Below are 21,210 nucleotides of genomic sequence, written 5' to 3' on the forward strand. Positions count from 1 at the left end.
ATTTTTTGTGATAGCGTACTGTTAGTGTTGATTTTGGCTGATGGGTTATGATATAATGCTTGTATACGAGTTATTAAAGTATCAGAGAATCCATACTTTGACAGCGTGGCCCAGAGAAAATCCCAGTCCACCCTGTCAAAGGCCTTCTCAGCGTCTGTGGAGAGTAGGGCTAGAGGTGTTCTAAAAGAGTTGGCAGTGAATATGGTTTGCAAGACTCTGATGGTGTTATCCTTAGCCTCTCTCTCAGGGACAAAACCAACCTGGTCTGTGTGGATGAGGGTGGGGAGTATTTTATTTAATCTAGTTGCTAGGAGCTTTGCATACAGCTTGATATCGACATTTATCAGGGAAATTGGGCGATAGCTAGTGACTTGTTCTATATTTTTTCCTGGTTTGGGGAGTACTGATATTGTGGCCTCTAGGAGAGTTTCCGTAAAATTGCACCCTTCGTCTATAGAATTGTACATTTGCAACAAATGGGGGCTTAGTTGAGTTTTAAGCAGGTGATAGAATTTGGGGGAGAATCCATCTGGGCCAGGAGCTTTCCCCTGGGGGAGATTTTTTATGGCTATGAGCAGCTCCTGTAGGGAAAATTGGGAGTCCAAAGACCTGCCAACTTCCTCTGAAATAGTGGGCAAGTGGACTTGCGAGAGATACTCATGTATCCGGTGGAGTTTTGTATCTGTATTAGGGGTCGGGAGATTATATAGGGAAGAATAGTATTTTGCAAACTGGTTGGCAATATCTGTGCTAGCTGTGAAAGAAGCACCTGTGGCATCAGAGATTTTAGCAATGAATGATTTATATCTTTTCTTTTTAAGGGATCGGGCCAGGAGACGTCCAGCTTTATTGCTTTCAGTGAAAAACCTAGCTTTCTGTGTAAGGGCTCGCATATGTGCATTTTTAACTAAGTGTTGGTTAAGGGCCTCCCTAGCCTGATGTGATTGTGCTAGAAGCTGTGGGGACTGAGGGTTTCGTTTTAGCGCTAATTCGCATTTTTGAAAGTCTGCGGTAAGGGATAAGTATTGTGCCATTCTCTGCTTCCGCAGTCTGTGTGTATGACTCATGATCAGTCCTCTGATGAAACATTTATATGCTTCCCAGTTGTTAATGGCCGAGGTGGAGGAAGGGTCATTAAAGGAGAAAAACTCCTCAGTTTTTTCAATTATATCAGTGGTGGTTATCGGGTCAGAGAAAATGTGGTCGTTAAGTTTCCAATGTTGTTGGTGAATTGGTTTTGCCGTCCATCTAAATGTGGAGCTTACCATGCTATGGTCCGACCAGGTGGTGTGGTGTAATCTAGAGTCTATTAAAGTGGTCAAGGTACTTTGGTCGCAGAAGATATAATCTAACCGGGTATAGGAGCGTTGAGGGTTGGAAAAAAAAGTGTAGTCTCTTGTAGTGGGGTGAGTCATTCTCCAAGTGTCAATGAGAGGGATTGCACTAATTGCCTGCCAGTTAGCCTTTATTTGTCTATTACACAAATAGGAACTACCAGAAGATGTATCAAGTAGAGGACTGATGGGGTAGTTGAAGTCGCCCCCTAAAAATATTGGCCCCTTAGATATGTCAATTATGTGATTAGTAACTCTCCGAAAGAAGGAGGGAGAGGGTCGATTGGGGGCATATATGTTTGCAAAAGTTAGAGGTCTCCCATAATACAATCCCACTAAAATCAATACTCTACCCTCTTGATCTTGAAATTTTTGTAGCAGTTTAAAGGGTGTACCCTTTCGGAAGGAGATGCCCACCCCATTATGTCTAGAGGGGCCAGAACACAGGAAATGTTGGTCGTAATAAAACTGGGACAAAGTGGGTTCATTGGTCTTTTTAAAATGTGTTTCTTGGATCATTACCACATCCAAGTGTTTCTTGTAAAAATCATGAAAAGCTATGGAGCGCTTCTTTGGGGCCAAGAAGCCCTTAACATTTTGTGTGGCTAAAGTAAAGCGACTGACTGTTACAGGGGATTCCATAGATATCTAGATAGTATGATGGTATAACCTAAATGTAACTGGTATGTTAAATATGGATTTCAATTATTATGAGTAGACAAAAAGAGCTGTTCTGTACACGACTATAGTACTGAAAAAACTGGATAAACAATAACTAAGATAAATAAAAACAAAATTTGAATAACCTAGGGAAGCAAAGGTGGCGAGGGAGGGAAAGGGAGTGGGTCCTGGGGGGGAGTAAGAATGAAAAACAGGAAAGAAAGGAGAATGCCTGGTAACGTTACAGTCAGCCAAGTATTTCCAAAGAGGGAGAGGGAAGTGAAAAAAAAGAGACAGTAGGGGAGAGATCAGCCCGACGGAGCTCATTCCATCAGGTAATATGAACATTAGTATTTTACTTACTTAAACCTGTCTAGCATGAGAATACGCAACTGTGCAACAATTTTCATACCTAAAAACGAGAGTCAGGTTAGGTGCAAACTTGAACAACAAGCACAACAAAAAACATATTAAAAATAATTTCGGGTTGGTGTAAAGTAACAATAGCAAGAACCAGTAGTGTCCCGGATCAGCTGTCCTCACGTAATAATGTACAAAGCTGAAGCTGCATGGGGAAAAACTCTTAAGAAGGGGGGAGAGTCATAGGGGTTTGTCCCGAACAACATTACACATAAACTTTGACATTAACAGGGCCATATGTTCGAAGGGAGGACAGAACGCCCCAGAATTACAGAGTCATTATCTAAGGATAACTTAGCCCAACACGCTAAGCGTGACCGGACACTTTGTACTTACAGTTCCAAAAGGTATGGAAAGCACCCAGAGGCATCAGGTGGTGTCCATTGCATTTGGTGGCTGCCCACATTTTTTCTTCATGTTTTGTTTGCTAATTACCTCTGACCAAGCCCTTCTCTGGGGCTTAGGAGGTGTAGATGTTGCCTTCGACTGTGGTATGTCAGCTGAGTCTGGTGTGGGAATGTCCAATCGCTTGCAGAATTCGGTGGCTTTAGCTGGACTTGTGCATTCATGGCGTTTCCCATTCTTAACAATCAGCAGCGAGACGGGGAAGCCCCACCTGTAGGGGATCTGTAGAGAACGAAGATGTGCGGTAAGGAATGAGAAATCCCTTCTTAGTTGGAGTGTCCGTACTGACAGATCCTGATAGATTTGAATTTTTGCTCCCAGGAACGTGAAAGAGGGGCATGCTCTCGCCAGCTGAAAAATCTTCTCTCTGTCTTTATATTTTTGGAAACAAATGATGATGTCTCTGGGAGGCTGATTGTCAGTGGGTTTAGGGCGCAATGCCCGATGTGCTCTCTCAAGTGGGATTTCTTCAATTACTCGCTGGTTAGCAATCGCCAAAGATTGGAATAAATTCTGCAGCTGGTCTGGGATGTCTTCCCCCCCAACAGTCTCCGGGAGCCCACGGATCCTTAAGTTGTTTCTTCGTGTCCGATTTTCGATATCATCTAACTTGTTCTCTAATTCAGTAATCTGTTGATGTTGTTTGTCTATAGAGTGAGACATATCATTCATTTCTTTGACCAATTCCTCTCTATCATCCTCCAAAGTCTCAACTCGGAAGCCCAACTCATTTATATCTCTTTTTAAATCAGCACATTCTGATTTGATGCACAGTTTAACCTGGTTTATTAAAGTTTCCATGTCTTTGAGTGTCACTGGACCATCTGCGGCTTGTTGAGAGCTTCTTGGCGGTGTAGATGGATTTAATGGAGTATCAGGAATGTCAGAAAGGGACTCATCATCGCTGCATATCTGAGGGGCATTCATCTTTTTTTTCTTGTCTGCATTTTTAAAGAATGTGCTTACTGTGCTGGAGGCATTATTAGATTTTAAGTTCTTGTCTGTCCTTACATTCTTTTTCTGCGCCATACTTATAACTAGATGGTCCCGTATGCATTAACCAGGGAACAACAGAGACTCTCTTTATAACTCAGTGAGGATATGTTTGTTTTAATTATAAAGTCTGTATGGTGACTCCTGCAGTGCTGTTAAAACTGTGCTCTTTATTAATTTGTGCAAGGGTGGAGTGCCGTTATTTATGATGCCCAGAGCAAGGCTGTAGTTGGAGCACTAGGCCCTAGAGAGTCAAAGCAGGGCAGTGTGTGTAGCTGGCCACGAGGTACTTGCCCCAGATAATAGTGCTCAGGGTTATGCTGTTTTGCTGGTTAGATATGGAGCATTATCATATGTGTATAACTTATAATGCCGCCAGAGAAAGTAAAAAGAAGGAAAGGGCCTTTTAAAGCCTTATGTTATGGATGTGTAAAGGCATTTATATCAGGCTCCCCGCCACTAGTACATGGTGTGAACTTTTCCCAATCAGGATATAATAAGGCATATATAGCAGATAAGAAGTGCTATAGCTGCTACACTTTTTGGGTGCTGTCTTTTGTCACTGGGCTGCGATGCTCAGTTTCAGGGCTGTAGCGTGTGCTAACATTCTCACCTCTGTCATGGCGGCCATCTGGTGTGCTGGGACGAGAAAGCGTTGCACGGAGCTGATGAAAAGCTGAGCCGCGTGAAACAGCCAAGTCCGGCTTGCAGCAATATGGTCCGCTGTGCCTGTTAAAGCTGTGGCCTGGGAGCGCTCCCAACACTGAATTCACCACATCGGTGCTTGAGGCAGGCTTCTGGCGCGCCAAGTGTCCGAGGTGCCGATAGGGACCCAGAAGATCGGTCAAACTCCCCCAGGCTGAGCGGTGTCTGTTCCCCAATCAGTTCGCACCGTTATCCTACAATTAGACAGGGCTATAGTGGCCTGAGGAAGAGCTCCGTCCCTGCTGATACTAGAGCTCTAGGGAAATGCGGCCATCTCAGACGCCCGCAAGCTCCGCCCCCCTCAGCATTTGTAGTTTTTATGTAATATTCCTTTAATTAACCTAAGGGACAGTTCTCAGATATTTTATTATTGGACTCTCAGCAAATTACCTGCAACCCAAATCTGGCCAATGATTGGTCATGCGTCATCCAGGAAATGCGGGGGCTAAATACCGTTTTTTTTCAAGCAATCATGCAAAAAATAAAATGCTGTAACATATTAGGGCATTTTCTTTTTGCACTGTTGAGTCCCTTTAAATAAAAATGGGAAATTATAATATAATAATAATAGCATTATCACAAACCCTTCTTAAAAGGACGTTAAGCACCTCTTGCATTTTTTTGTTCTTGCTTTATATCTTACTGATGTTCGTTAGCAAATGTAACACCTTACTTGAGATCACCAACCAATATTTTTAAAATGCTTTCTGGAAACCTCCCTACCTAACTCTAAAAACTTTAATACGTTTGTCCAACACAGGCCAAATAAGTAAATTACAGTATGTTACCTGCAAATCAGATAGCTGGTTTAGGCTGTTTGCTGCATTTCAATTTTGCATTAAATGTGTTAACTGTCCTATTAATGTTTATCACTATCTTTGTTAGCATTTGCAGATTATAAGGTCTAAATATTACCCATAAATCATAAATGGGTGTCTGGGTTCTTCCTGTTCCCCTGTATACAACCACTATGGTGTAGTGTTCTAGTTCATGGGAATGTTATATGTGATTATTGTCATATACTTAAAGCTACCAATCCCCCTCCATGTTATTTCCAAAGGCTAGAAGAGAAATTAAATAGATAGCAGGAGTGGATTTTGTTGGAAAATATTTTGCTTCTGATTGCTGTCAGGAAGCAGAAATAGAGCATTCAGGGAGAAAAGTACAAAGAATGGAAAGTAATGAGGAGATGTGCACAACTTTAGAATTATGGTGTGATGTGTAATGAGCCTGTGACTTTAAGTAGCAGAGAAGAGGCACTGAAAATAATCAAAAGAGTGTGAAACGTAATGAAATTGTAATAGCAAAAGGAAAAACTGCCTGTTTCGAAATCTTCAAAGAAAACTGGCTCTTCAGTAAAATTGTTTTAAAATTACAGAGTAAACAAAAAGAGCACAATTATTTGCATGCCCTGTCAGCCACTCACGCTGCAAACAACAAAAGTGTCCTTCTTGCCGTTTTATTTTAACCGCAGTTCTCCTGACCTGTTTCAGACATGACATAAGTGTATTATTTTTTATCACTATTTACAGTGGAGGAATTTTATTATTATTATAAATGGACTCTGAACTGAAAATGTAAAATAAATCAACACGGCAATAGAAATTGCTTATTTATTTCCCTAGTTTTTTTCCTGCAAAATGCTAAAAAATATTGTACTTGTTCCACTACCCAGAGCAGCTGGGGTAATTCCATCATACGTAAGTATGTTAGAATATACTTTATTCTACACATTCTGCACAGTGATTGGTTAGTTCAGAGCACCAGATCATTTACAGCTGTCCCTAACTAAAGAACAGTAACGTGAATTCCACAAGGCGTTTCAAGGTTTGCATATTCTTGTAAATTGTTCTAAATCATATACTGTATATAATGAAAACATGATTTTAAAGCATTTCTTTTGTATGCAGATGTTTTTTCTCTCCCATTCCCAGTTTCATTGTCCAAGTTCTGAACGTAAATAAAAACCTAGAATTTTAATTATTTTTTTGCTCAACCACAATTTACTTCTTTCACATTAAGTGCACCCACCCTTATATGTATGTGTGTTCTAAGGAACACACAGTTCCCTAGACTGCAATGTAAAGGCACTTTAAAATTGCCTAGTGTAGTTGTCTTTAATAGGTCTCTCTTTTAACATCAAATATTTATATAAACTTTAATGTTATATGAATAAAATCTAAGGGGCCGATACGGGGCTTGGTAAATGCCTCTGTTTCCGCACGGGCCTTCAGGCTTGCCGGTTACAGGAGTTAAGAAGCAGCGGTCTTAAGACTGCTGCTTCTTAACTCGTACGCCTCTTGTAAGGCTGTGGACATCAATCACTGTATGCTGTCTGCATCCAGCGATGTCTGGCAGAAATGATCTGCTACAGTGGATTATGTCCACCAGACATTGATAAATTGCCCCCTTTGTGTGAGAAATTAATACATTTTATGATTTCCAAGCAATTTTATTGTGAATATCATAATTCTGCTTTTACTGCTATAAAACGCTGATACTTGTGTTCAGCGATGTCCCACACGTACAATACCCCCCATGTACAGGATTTATGGAGTTTCAGGAAGTCACAAAAACAAATATGGGGCCTGTCCATTTCAGTATTCACACATAGAAATTTGACATATAGATTTTTCTGGGCCTTTGTTGCCTGTGAGACATTATTGGCCAGATTATGTGTGAAGCGCTAATTAACGCTCCCGCTTGAGCGTTAATTGTACTAGAAGTAAGCTTTTTTTTTGTTGGAATTTCACCACTTTTATAAATATGTATTTCAGTGTTCACCTTTAAAATAAAAAAAATTAAAACACTATTAAAAGTCAAGGGATTGACAGCTGGATTAATATGGAACATAGCCTTGAGTTTGGAGGAAACATAGAAATTTGACATATTGATTTTTCTGGGCCTTTGTTGCCTGTGAGACATTATTGGCCAGATTATGAGTGGAGCGCTAATTAACGCTCCCGCTTGAGCGTTAATTGTACTAGAAGTAAGCTTTTTGGGCTTATTGGGTTGAAAGCAAACTGTTTTCGCTCGCATGCTAACCCAAAGAGCACAAAAAGCTGATCTTCGAATATCGTGTGCCCATTCACGTATTCCCCATAGAAGTCAATGGAGCAAAAAGTGGGAAAAAACACATTATTCTCGCGCAAACTCTATCGTATATTCTCATGTGCGCTAACCTGATATGAAAATATGAATATTTCACATTCCAATGTTCTGCAGAATATTTTTTATTTATTCATAAATATTTGTATATATATATATATATATATATATATATATATATATATATATAAAACACAGATAAAAGTTACTGCGCTAAAGAAGATTAGAAACCACTGAAAAAAAGGTCACCAGTTCTTTCTATGTGATGACAGTCCTCCTGTTTGTGTTAGATGCTCTCAGTTCTTGATATAGAGGTAAATGAATCCCAGAAATGCTCGCACCCTAATCCCAGGAAACAGGGTCACCCAAAAAGACAGTCCCAAAACAAAATCTGGAGAAAACAGAAGAGGGAAAGGTGCACAGATAACAGGGTCCTATCTGGTGCAGTATGTCATGTTTCACATAGCAGTTCTCTTTAAATAAGCCAAATGGTCACTCACTTGTTTAAACCTCAAAATAAATGAGGTATGAAATCCACATGGAGGCCAGATGCAGCCCAAAAGATCCTCTTCACATACGTACCAGAAGCACTCCAACAGAAGATTAACTGTTTGGAGGAAGGGATACCTAGATCGTCTCTGATGTGGATACAGTGAAAAGGGGAGACTGGGAGGGATAGTAAACTGACCAGGGGATATTAAAAATGAATATTTAATTCAAAGGTATATAGTGGTAAAAGGTATAGGCCTAGATTTGGAGTTCGGCGGTAAAAGGGCTGTTAACGCTCCGCGGGCTTTTTTCTGGCCGCACCATAAAATTAACTCTGGTATCGAGAGTTCAAACAAATGCTGCGTTAGGCTCCAAAAAAGGAGCGTAGAGCATTTTTACCGCAAATGCAACTCTCGATACCAGAGTTGCTTACGGACGCGGCCGGCCTCAAAAACGTGCTCGTGCACGATTCCCCCATAGGAAACAATGGGGCTGTTTGAGCTGAAAAAAAACCTAACACCTGCAAAAAAGCAGCGTTCAGCTCCTAACGCAGCCCCATTGTTTCCTATGGGGAAACACTTCCTACGTCTGCACCTAACACTCTAACATGTACCCCGAGTCTAAACACCCCTAACCTTACACTTATTAACCCCTAATCTTCCGCCCCCGCTATCGCTGACCCCTGCATATTTTTTTAACCCCTAATCTGCCGCTCCGTAAACCGCCGCCACCTACGTTATCCCTATGTACCCCTAATCTGCTACCCCTAACACCGCCGACCCCTATATTATATTTATTAACCCCTAACCTGCCCCCCACAACGTCGCCGACACCTGCCTACACTTATTAACCCCTAATCTGCCGAGCGGACCTGAGCGCTACTATAATAAAGTTATTAACCCCTAATCCGCCTCACTAACCCTATCATAAATAGTATTAACCCCTAATCTGCCCTCCCTAACATCGCCGACACCTAACTTCAATTATTAACCCCTAATCTTCCGATCGGAGCTCACCGCTATTCTAATAAATGGATTAACCCCTAAAGCTAAGTCTAACCCTAACACTAACACCCCCCTAAGTTAAATATAATATTTATCTAACGAAATAAATTAACTCTTATTAAATAACTTATTTCTATTTAAAGCTAAATACTTACCTGTAAAATAAACCCTAATATAGCTACAATATAAATTATAATTATATTATAGCTATTTTAGGATTAATATTTATTTTACAGGCAACTTTGTAATTATTTTAACCAGGTACAATAGCTATTAAATAGTTAAGAACTATTTAATAGTTACCTAGTTAAAATAATAACAAATTTACCTGTAAAATAAATCCTAACCTAAGTTATAATTAAACCTAACACTACCCTATCAATAAAATAATTAAATAAACTACCTACAATTACCTACAATTAACCTAACACTACACTATCAATAAATTAATTAAACACAATTCCTACAAATAAATACAATTAAATAAACTAGCTAAAGTACAAAAAATAAAAAAGAACTAAGTTACAGAAAATAAAAAAATATTTACAAACATAAGAAAAATATTACAACAATTTTAAACTAATTACACCTACTCTAAGCCCCCTAATAAAATAACAAAGCCCCCCAAAATAAAAAATTCCCTACCCTATTCTAAATTAAAAAAGTTACAAGCTCTTTTACCTTACCAGCCCTGAACAGGGCCCTTTGCGGGGCATGCCCCAAGAATTTCAGCTCTTTTGCCTGTAAAAAAAACACATACAATACCCCCCCCCCAACATTACAACCCACCACCCACATACCCCTAATCTAACCCAAACCCCCTTAAAGAAACCTAACACTAAGCCCCTGAAGATCTTCCTACCTTGTCTTCACCATACCAGGTTCACCGATCCGTCCTGGCTCCAACATCTTCATCCAACCCAAGCGGGGGTTGGCGATCCATAATCCGGTCCAGAAGAGGCTCCAAAGTCTTCCTCCTATCCGGCAAGAAGAGGACATCCGGACCGGCAAACATCTTCTCCAAGCGGCATCTTCGATCTTCTTCCATCCGGAGCGAAGCGGCAGGATCCTGAAGACATCCAGCGCGGAACATCCATCCGGACCGACGACTGAACGACGAATGACTGTTCCTTTAAGGGACGTCATCCAAGATGGCGTCCCTCGAATTCCGATTGGCTGATAGGATTCTATCAGCCAATCGGAATTAAGGTAGGAATTTTCTGATTGGCTGATGGAACAGCCAATAGAATGCGAGCTCAATCTGATTGGCTGATTGGATCAGCCAATCGGATTGAACTTGATTCTGATTGGCTGATTCCATCAGCCAATCAGAAAATTCCTACCTTAATTCCGATTGGCTGATAGAATCCTATCAGCCAATCGGAATTCGAGGGACGCCATCTTGGATGACGTCCCTTAAAGGAACAGTCATTCGTCGTTCAGTCGTCGGTCTGGATGGATGTTCCGCGCTGGATGTCTTCAGGATCCTGCCGCTTCGCTCCGGATGGAAGAAGATCGAAGATGCCGCTTGGAGAAGATGTTTGCCGGTCCGGATGTCCTCTTCTTGCCGGATAGGAGGAAGACTTTGGAGCCTCTTCTGGACCGGATTATGGATCGCCAACCCCCGCTTGGGTTGGATGAAGATGTTGGAGCCAGGACGGATCGGTGAACCTGGTATGGTGAAGACAAGGTAGGAAGATCTTCAGGGGCTTAGTGTTAGGTTTCTTTAAGGGGGTTTGGGTTAGATTAGGGGTATGTGGGTGGTGGGTTGTAATGTTGGGGGGGGTATTGTATGTTTTTTTTTACAGGCAAAAGAGCTGAAATTCTTGGGGCATGCCCCGCAAAGGGCCCTGTTCAGGGCTGGTAAGGTAAAAGAGCTTGTAACTTTTTTAATTTAGAATAGGGTAGGGAATTTTTTATTTTGGGGGGCTTTGTTATTTTATTAGGGGGCTTAGAGTAGGTGTAATTAGTTTAAAATTGTTGTAATATTTTTCTTATGTTTGTAAATATTTTTTTATTTTCTGTAACTTAGTTCTTTTTTATTTTTTGTACTTTAGCTAGTTTATTTAATTGTATTTATTTGTAGGAATTGTGTTTAATTAATTTATTGATAGTGTAGTGTTAGGTTAATTGTAGGTAATTGTAGGTAGTTTATTTAATTATTTTATTGATAGGGTAGTGTTAGGTTTAATTATAACTTAGGTTAGGATTTATTTTACAGGTAAATTTGTTATTATTTTAACTAGGTAACTATTAAATAGTTCTTAACTATTTAATAGCTATTGTACCTGGTTAAAATAATTACAAAGTTGCCTGTAAAATAAATATTAATCCTAAAATAGCTATAATATAATTATAATTTATATTGTAGCTATATTAGGATTTATTTTACAGGTAAGTATTTAGCTTTAAATAGGAATCATTTATTTAATAAGAGTTAATTTATTTCGTTAGATTTAAATTATATTTAACTTAGGGGGGTGTTAGTGTTAGGGTTAGACTTAGCTTTAGGGGTTAATACATTTATTAGAATAGCGGTGAGCTCCGGTCGGCAGATTAGGGGTTAATAATTGAAGTTAGGTGTCGGCGATGTTAGGGAGGGCAGATTAGGGGTTAATACTATTTATGATAGGGTTAGTGAGGCGGGTTAGGGGTTCATAACTTTATTATAGTAGCGCTCAGGTCCGCTCGGCAGATTAGGGGTTAATAAGTGTAGGCAGGTGTCGGCGACGTTGAGGGGGGCAGATTAGGGGTTAATAAATATAATATAGGGGTCGGCGATGTTAGGGGTAGCAGATTAGGGGTACATAGGGATAACGTAGGTGGCGGCGATTTGCGGTCGGAAGATTAGGGGTTAATTATTTTAAGTAGCTTGCGGCGACGTTGTGGGGGGCAAGTTAGGGGTTAAGAAATATAATATAGGGGTCGGCGGGGTTAGGGGCAGCAGATTAGGGGTACATAAGTATAACGTAGGTGGCGGTCGGCAGATTAGGGGTTAAAAATTTAAATAGAGTGGCGGCGATGTGGGGGGACCTCGGTTTAGGGGTACATAGGTAGTTTATGGGTGTTAGTGTACTTTAGGGTACAGTAGTTAAGAGCTTTATAAACCGGCGTTAGCCAGAAAGCTCTTAACTCCTGCTATTTTCAGGCGGCTGGAATTTTGTCGTTAGAGCTCTAACGCTCACTTCAGAAACGACTCTAAATACCGGCGTTAGAAAGATCCCATTGAAAAGATAGGCTACGCAAATGGCGTAGGGGGATCTGCGGTATGGAAAAGTCGCGGCTGAAAAGTGAGCGTTAGACCCTTTAATCACTGACTCCAAATACCAGCGGGCGGCCAAAACCAGCGTTAGGAGCCTCTAACGCTGGTTTTGACGGCTACCGCCGAACTCCAAATCTAGGCCATACTGAATTAAAATACAGTAACATAAAAAACTATCTAAAATCTCACACAACACTGTGTGAATAGCAGCGTGCCGTGGCACTACAAACAAACTGTTGACGAATGAGGGGGCGTGGCCTGACACATTTTACGATGCTATTGGTCACTTCTTCAGAGGTGGTATACGGTGTTTATATATATATATATATATAATGTTTTTTTGTACAATATACTGTATATCTATACTAATATGTAGATTATTATATATATATATATATATATATATATATATATATATATATATATATATATATATATATATATATATATATATATATAAAAATATCTATAAATACATAGAATATATCCTGCTATGTGCAGAACATTGGAATGTAAAATGTTTACAGTAAATATACACTAATACTTTATTAAAAATGAATATTTTTAAAGATGTACAGTATATGTATGTATGTCTATGTTAAAGCTCTTTGTCTGCCTTTTTTTTTCTAACTCCTGAGATCTCATATCTTTGAACCTTTATAACTTTTGTGTGCAATATTTTTTTGAATATTTTTATTAGCTTGTGTTATTATGAGTGTAACTGTACTTTGTAATATATTTTTTATGTATTTTGACCAACTTTTATGTTTCGCGAAACAGTTAACCAGAGCTCCAAAGTCGCAGAAATCATTCTAACGTAAATCAAGATAGTGATCAAGCGATTGCATTTATGTTTAACTCATAATAACAGCGGTAAGCACGACGAGCACAAACATCTTGCAATAAACTTCTTATCGTTTAAAAGCATAAACGTTTGCATTTTCTCGTAATCTTGTCTAAAGGCATCTCAATAATATATAATATATATATATGTATATGATTATGTAAAGGTATATATATATATATATATATATATATATATATATACAGTATATATATATATATATATATACTGTGTGTATATATATATATATATATACAAATATATTTAAAAATACTTAGAACATATTCTGCACATTGGAACATTGGAATGTGAAATATTTACAGTAAACATATAGTTAAAGCCATTATTAAATACTAGTCCTAAAGTCCATTCACACGGGCCTTTTTTTGCAGTACAGCGGTCCCACCCCTTGCGCTCTCTCTCCCTCCCCCTCTCTTTTGCTCTCTCTCTCCCCTCTCTCTTTTGCTCTCTCTCTCCCCCTCTCTTTTGAGCTCTCTCTCCCCCCTCTCTTTTGAGCTCTCTCTCTCCCCCCTCACTTTTGTGCTCTCTCTCTCCCCTCTCTTTTGCGCTCTCTCTCTCCTCCCTCTCTTTTGCGCTCTCTCTCTCCCCCTCTCTTTTGCGCTCTCTCTCTCCCCCTCTCTTTTGTGCTCTCAATCTCCCCCGTTTCTTTTGCGCTCTCTCTCTCTCTCCCCCATCTCTTTTACGCTCTCTCCCAAATCTCTTTTGCGCCCTCTACCCCCTCTCTACCCCCTCTCTTTTGCACTCTCTTTCTCCCCCTCTCTTTTGCGCTCTCTCTCTCCCCCTCTCTTTTGCACTCTCTCCCCCTCTCTTCGCGCTCTCTCCCCCTCTCTTTTGCTCGCTCTCTCTCCCCCATCTCTTTTGTGCTCTCTCTCCCCCTCTCTTTTGAGCTCTCTCCCCCATCTCTTTTGCGCTCTCTCTCCCCCTCTCTTTTGAGCTCTCTCCCCCCTCTCTCTCTCCCTCCCTCCCCTCTCTCTCCCACCTCCTCTCTCTCTCCCCTCCTCTCTCTCTCTCCGCTCCTCTCTCTCTCTCTTCCCTCCTCTCTCTCTCTCTTCCCTCCTCTCTCTCTCTCCCTCTCTCTCTCTCCCACTCTCTTTTGTGCTCTTTCTCTGTCCCCATCTTTTGTTCTCTCTCTCCCCCCTCTCTTTTGCGCTCTCTCTCTCTCCCCTTCTCTTTTGCCCTCTCTCTCTCCCCTCTCTTTTGCGCTCTCTCTCTCTCCCCTTCTCTTTTGCCCTCTCTCTCCCCCTCTCTGTTGTGCTCTCTCTCCCCTTCTCTTTTGCTCTCTCTCTCCCCCCTCTCTTTTGTGCTCTCTCCCCCCTCTTTTGTGCTCTCTCTCTCCCCTCTTTTGCTCTCTCTCTCCCCCCTCTCTTTTGCGCTCTCTCTCTCCCCCTCTCTTTTGCGCTCTCTCCCCTTCTGTTTTGCCCTCTCTCTCTCTCCCCCTCTCTGTTGTGCTCTCTCTCCCCTTCTCTTTTGCTCTCTCTCTCTCCCCCCTCTCTTTTGTGCTCTCTCCCCCCTCTTTTGTGCTCTCTCTCTCCCCTCTTTTGCTCTCTCTCTCCCCCCTCTCTTTTGCGCTCTCTCTCCCACTCTCTTTTGCGCTCTCTCTCTCCCCCTCTTTTTTGCACTCTCTCTCTCCCCCTCTCTTTTGTGCTCTCTCCTCCTCTCTTTTGCACTCTCTCCCCCCTCTCCTCTCCTCTCTCTCTCCCCCCTCTCCTCTCTCTCCCCCCTCTCTCTCTCTCTCTCTCTCCCCCCTCTCCTCTCTCTCCCCCCTCTCCTCTCTCTCACCCTCTCCTCTCTCACTCCCCTCTCTCCTCTCTCTCCCCCCTCTCCTCTCTCTCCCCCCTCTCCTCTCTGTCTCCCCCCTCTCCTCTCTCTCCCCCTCTACTCTCTCACTCCCCCCTCTCCTCTCTCTCCCCTCTCTCCTCTCTCTCTCCCCCCTCTCCTCTCTCTCTCCCCCCTCTCCTCTCTCTCTCTCCCCCCTCTCCTCTCTCTCCCCCCCCTCTCCCCCCCTCTCCTCTCTCTCACCCTCTCCTCTCTCACTCCCCTCTCTCCTCTCTCTCCCCCCTCTCCTCTCTCTCCCCCTCTCCTCTCTCTCTCTCTCTCTCCCCCCTCTCCTCTCTCTCCCCCTCTACTCTCTCACTCCCCCCTCTCCTCTCTCTCCCCTCTCTCCTCTCTCTCTCTCCCCCTCTCCTCTCTCTCTCCCCCCTCTCCTCTCTCTCTCCCCCCTCTCCTCTCTCTCTCTCCCCCCTCTCCTCTCTCTCCCCCCCTCTCCTCTCTTTATCCCCCCTCTCCTCTCTCTCTCCTCCCTCTCCTCTCTCTCTCACCCCCTCTCCTCTCTCTCCCTCCTCTCCTCTCTCTCTCCCCCCCTCTCCTCTCTCTCTCTCCCCATCTCCTCTCTCTCTCCCCCCTCTCCTCTCTCTCTCCCCCCTCTCCTCTCTCTCTCCCCCCTCTCCTCTCTTTCCCCCCCTCTCCTCTCTCTCCCCCCTCTCCTCTCTCTCCCCCCCTCACCTCTCTCTCTCCTCTCTCTCTCCTCTCTCTCTCCCCCCTCCTCTCTCTCTCCCCCCTCTCCTCTCTCTCTCTGCCCTTCTCCCTTCTCTCTCTCCCTCTCCTCTCTCTCTCCTCTTTCTCTCCCCCCTCTCCTCTCTCTCTAAATATATCTTTAAATGGTCAGCAGAAAATAAAGCACAGGGTGCTCACATGTAGCACCCTAGTGTGCTAGTAGATACATTCTGGAGACTCTCAGTGCTCCAGCTCACTGATCACCAGATACTGAATCTCCCAGGGAGGTGGTGTTGTGGTCAAATGTAGCTTCAAACATCTACTTGATAACTAGTTGCTTATTTTAAAACAAATATAATAAAAACAAAATTATTAAAAGTGCACAATGTTGATGAGGGTTCAGTGTGTTGAATAGAACCCTTTCATCTGCAACGCGTTTCTCGGCATGCAAGCTGTTTCATCAGGCATAATGTTATCACAATACCATGCTACCTTACATACGTTTCTCAATAATCAAATGCAGCTGTGTGACCTCAACCCTAATTGTTACACCTACTATACACTATAAGAATTAGATCAGCAAGGGATCTATCACTTATATTTGTATAAAGATGTAAACATGTATATGCAATCGTTATAAAATCACCACATTTACGAATTTATAATGATCTGATATTTGCCACTAAAGTCTCATATGGAAAAAAGCAATCTCTGATTTCGTATATAGTGCAGGATCACTATCCTATTTGATGTTTTCCAAACCTTACCAAAATTCGGATATGTATCTTTTTAGACATGACGATTATATCTACAATTGTAATCCCTGAAGTGTATACTTGTTTACAGGGATTTGGCAATTCCACACATAAACCTTTTGCACAGTTTAATTGACAACCGTACAGTATTTAAAAAACTGCTGATCTACTGGGATTTTCACGCACAACCATCTCTAGGGTTTACAGAAAATGGTCCGAAAAAGAAAAAATATCCAGTTAGCGGCAGTTGTGATGACGAAAATGCCTTGTTGATGTCAGAGGTCAGAGAAGAATGATAGAAAGGCAACAGTAACTCACATAACCACTCGTTACAACCATGGTATTGTATATACTAAATACTGTATCTTTAGTAGTGATTTCCTAAAGTCTGTGGTTTATTTATCCTAACATGACCCCTTGTCATAGGTGTATCTTAATGTGTTATTCTAATGGTCCTAAGTGTGAATATGCCAAATGTACTTACTGATATAGTGATAATGTATAACATCTACAACCTATAGGTGTCATTTCAATTTGCATGACCATCCTTAATAATAACTATCCCATATGTGTATTTAACTATAAATATTTATGGAATTATAAAAGCTATAAAACACCCTTATATGTGTTCCTATCTGATTATTCTAGTGTCACATTCATTTTCATAAGATGCGTGATATAATTGTAAATTGCCTATGTTATTATGCATTGGGGCCCATTTATCAAGCTCTGGACGGAGCTTGTGGGGCTGTGTTTCTGGCGAGTCTTCAGACTCGCAAGAAACACCAGTTATGAAGCAGCGGTCTAAAGACCGCTGCTCCATAACCCTGTCCGCCTGCTCTGATGAGGCGCACAGGAATCACCGGAAATCAACCCGATCGAGTACGATCGGGTTGATTGACACCTCCCTGCTGGCGGCCGATTGGCCGCGAGTCAGCAGGGGGCGGCGTTGCACCAGCAGCTCTTGTGAGCTGCTGGTGCAATGTTAAATGCGGAGAGCGTATTGCTCTCCGCATTCAGCAAGGTCTTGCGGACCTGATCCGCACTGTCGGATCAGGTCCACAAGACCTTTGATAAATAGGCCCCATTGTGTCTAAGTTCCATAACTAGTGATTCTATATTGGTTTATGTGAATATTAATATCTGCAATTTAATTTTAGGTTATTGGAATGTTGCATTGCGGCCCCCAAGCCACAGTTTGGACACCTCTAATCTAAGATAACATGCTGCTTATCATTGGGCTACAAAGAGAGCAACTGCTACTAAATGTGTTTTTCTTGAACAACAGTGATTGACATGAATGTACCTTAGGAAATTCATGTCAGGTATATGTACCATAGAAATTGCATTCTTTTTAGAATAGTATTGTAGCACTTGCTCCAGGCTATATATCATGTTATTAGAAGAAAGTATTATTCTTTTGTGTATTACATTTGCTGTTCACAGCAAAGCCTGGGTGTGATAATAAAGTGCTATGTGGCAAAGAAAAAATGATTTACAGTGGAAAATGCTTTGATCTAAATGTTCATGTGCAGTAAATGATCAAAATTGTTTGTTTGTTTTTACAAAACTGACAAAACATATTTTGTCAGTAAAATCTATTGATTGACAAAACTGCAAGGCTATGATGTATGCATAAGTGGTTATTGAAGGGACCTTTTGGAAGTTATAGGCAAAAAATAAATCATAAGGTAAAGAGATTTATTGTCCTTAAAGGGACACTGAACCCAAATTTTTTCTTTCGTGACTCAGATAGAGCATGACATTTTAAGCAATTTCTAATTTACTCCTATGATAAAATTTTCTTCATTCTCTTGGTATCTTTGTTTGAAATGCAAGAATGTAAGTTTAGATGCCGGACCATTTTTGGCGAACAACCTGGGTTGTTCTTGAAGATTGGTGGATAAATTCAAACACCAATAAAAAGTGCTGTCCAGAGTATTGAACAAAAAAAAAAGCTTAGATGCCTTCTTTTTCAAATAAAGGTAGCAAGAGAACAAAGAAAAAATGATAATAGGAGTAAATTAGAAAGTTGCTTAAAATTGCATGCTCTATCTAAATCACACAAAAAAATTTTTGGGTTCAGTGTCCCTTTAAGAAGTGGTTATCTTCTAAGTTACTTTTTAAATTATAATAAGGTATGGAAAGGGTTAATGTGGTGACTAAAATGATTAAAAGAGATGTCACTAATTAGTTTTGTCCCATACTTTCTTGTTGACTACTTATGAGAGGTTAGAGATTTATATTCTTTGTGTGCTCATTGTATGATAGCTTGATAAAGGGGCAGACACCATTCTCTTATGCCATTTGTATCAATAAAAATATTTATCTCACTGAATAGTTTGGAACTTTATTTTAAATTGATACTGAAAAAAAATATGTTTAGTTAACCCCTTCACTACCGGGACTTTCAGAGAAAAATGTGCCCAAAATATGTGAGAATTTTGCTATCACTCCATATAGAAATAGAGCCTTGTTTTTTCTATTTACCTGTCTAAACTATAGACAACCCAAAGTATTGATCTATGCCAATTTTGGTATATTTCAGGCCACTATTTCACCGACAAATGCGATCATATAAATAAAATTGCTAACTTTTTTACAAACTTTCGCCTAGATAACGAGTTTTGCGGTAACAGGGGTGTGGTGCTAACGAGCAGTTTTTTTCTCACTGCTCACTTTCCTGCAGCGCTGGTATTACAGGTTTTCAGAAAGCCGTCGTTAAAAGACAAGAAGTGAGTGTAGAGCAAAATTTTGCTCCAAATCTCACTTCAATACCAGCGCGGCTTAAGTCAGCAGTGAGCAATTTCCCCATAGGAATCAACGAGGAGAGCCAGCAGAGAAAAAGTCTAACACCTGCAAAAAAGCAGTGTAAAACTGAGTAACCCAGCCCCATTGATTCCTATGGGGAAAAAAAAATTATGTTTACACCTAACACCCTAACATGAACCTCGAGTTTAAACACCCCTAATCTTACACTTACTAACCCCTAATCTGCCGCCCCCGACATCGCTGACACCTACATTGTACTTATTAACTCCTAATCTGCCGCTCTGGACATTGCCAACATCTACATTATACTTATGAACCCCTAATCTGCCGCCCCCAATGTCGCCGCCATTATAATAAACATATTAACCCCTAAACTGCCGCACTCTCGCATCGCAAACACTAGTTTAATATTATTAACCCCTAATCTGCCGTCCCTAACATCGCCGCCACCTATCTACATTTATTAACCCCTAATCTGCCGCCCCCAACGTCGCCGCCACTATATTAAAGTTATTAACCCCTAAACCTAAGTCTAACCCTAACACTCCCTAACTTAAATATAATTTAAATAAATCTAAATAAATATTCCTATAATTAACTAAATAATTCCTATTTAAAACTAAATACTTACCTATAAAATAAACCCTAAGCTAGCTACAATATAACTAATAGTTATATTGTAGCTAGCTTAGGGTTTATTTTTATTTTACGGGCAAGTTTGTATTTATTTTAACTAGGTAGAATAGTTATTAAATAGTTATTAACTATTTATTAACTACCTAGCTAAAATATATACAAAAGTACCTGTAAAATAAAACCTAACCTATGTTACAATAACACCTTACACTACACTATAATTAAATAAATTAAATTAAATACAATTAAATAAATTAAATTAGCTAAAGTACAAAAAAAAAAACCTAAATTACAGAAAATAAAAAACAAATATTTAAACTAATTACACCTAATCTAATAGCCCTATCAAAATAAAAAAATGCCCCCAAAATAAAAAAAAAACCCTAGCCTAAACTAAACTATCGATAGCCCTTAAAAGGGCCTTTTGCGGGGCATTGCCCCAAAGTAATCAGCTCTTTTACCTGTAAAAAAAATACAAACAACGCCCCCAACAGTAAAACCCACCACCCACACAACCAACCCCCCAAATAAAATACTAACTAAAAAAACCTAAGCTCCCCATTGCCCTGAAAAGGGCATTTGGATGGGCATTGCCCTTAAAAGGGCAGTTAGCTCTTTTGCGGCCCAAAGCCCTAACCTAAAAAAACCCACCCAATACACCCTTAAAAAACCCCCTGAAGATTGACTTACCGGGAGACGTCTTCATCCAAGCTGGGCCGAAGTCCTCAACGAAGCCGGGAGAAGTCTCCATCCAAGCCGGGCAGAAGATGTCCTCCAGACGGGCAGAAGTCTTCATCCAGACAGGATATTCTATCTTCATCCATCCGGCACGGAGCGGGTCCATCTTCAAGACATCCAACGCGGAGTATCCTCTTCATCCGACGACTAACACAGAATGAAGATACCTTTAAGTGACGTCCCCTAAGATGGCGTCCCTTAGATTTCGATTGGCTAATAGAATTCTATCAGCCAATCGGAATTAAGGTAGAAAAAATCCTATTGGCTGATGCAATCAGTTCAATCCTATTGGATGTTCCAATCAGCCAATAGAATGCAAGCTCAATCCTATTGGTTGATTGGATCAGCCAATAGGATTGAACTTCAATCCTATTGGCTGATTGCATCAGCCAATAGGATTTTTTCTACCTTAATTCCGATTGGATGACGTCACTTAAAGGTACCTTCATTCTGTGTTAGTTGTCGGATGAAGAGGATGCTCCACGTCAGATGTCTTGAAGATGGACCCACTCCACGCCGGATGGATGAAGATAGAAGATGCCGTCTGGGTGAAGACTTATGCCCGTCTGGA

The sequence above is a fragment of the Bombina bombina genome, chromosome 3, assembly GCF_027579735.1.
Source record: "Bombina bombina isolate aBomBom1 chromosome 3, aBomBom1.pri, whole genome shotgun sequence".
Classification (NCBI taxonomy): domain Eukaryota; kingdom Metazoa; phylum Chordata; class Amphibia; order Anura; family Bombinatoridae; genus Bombina; species Bombina bombina.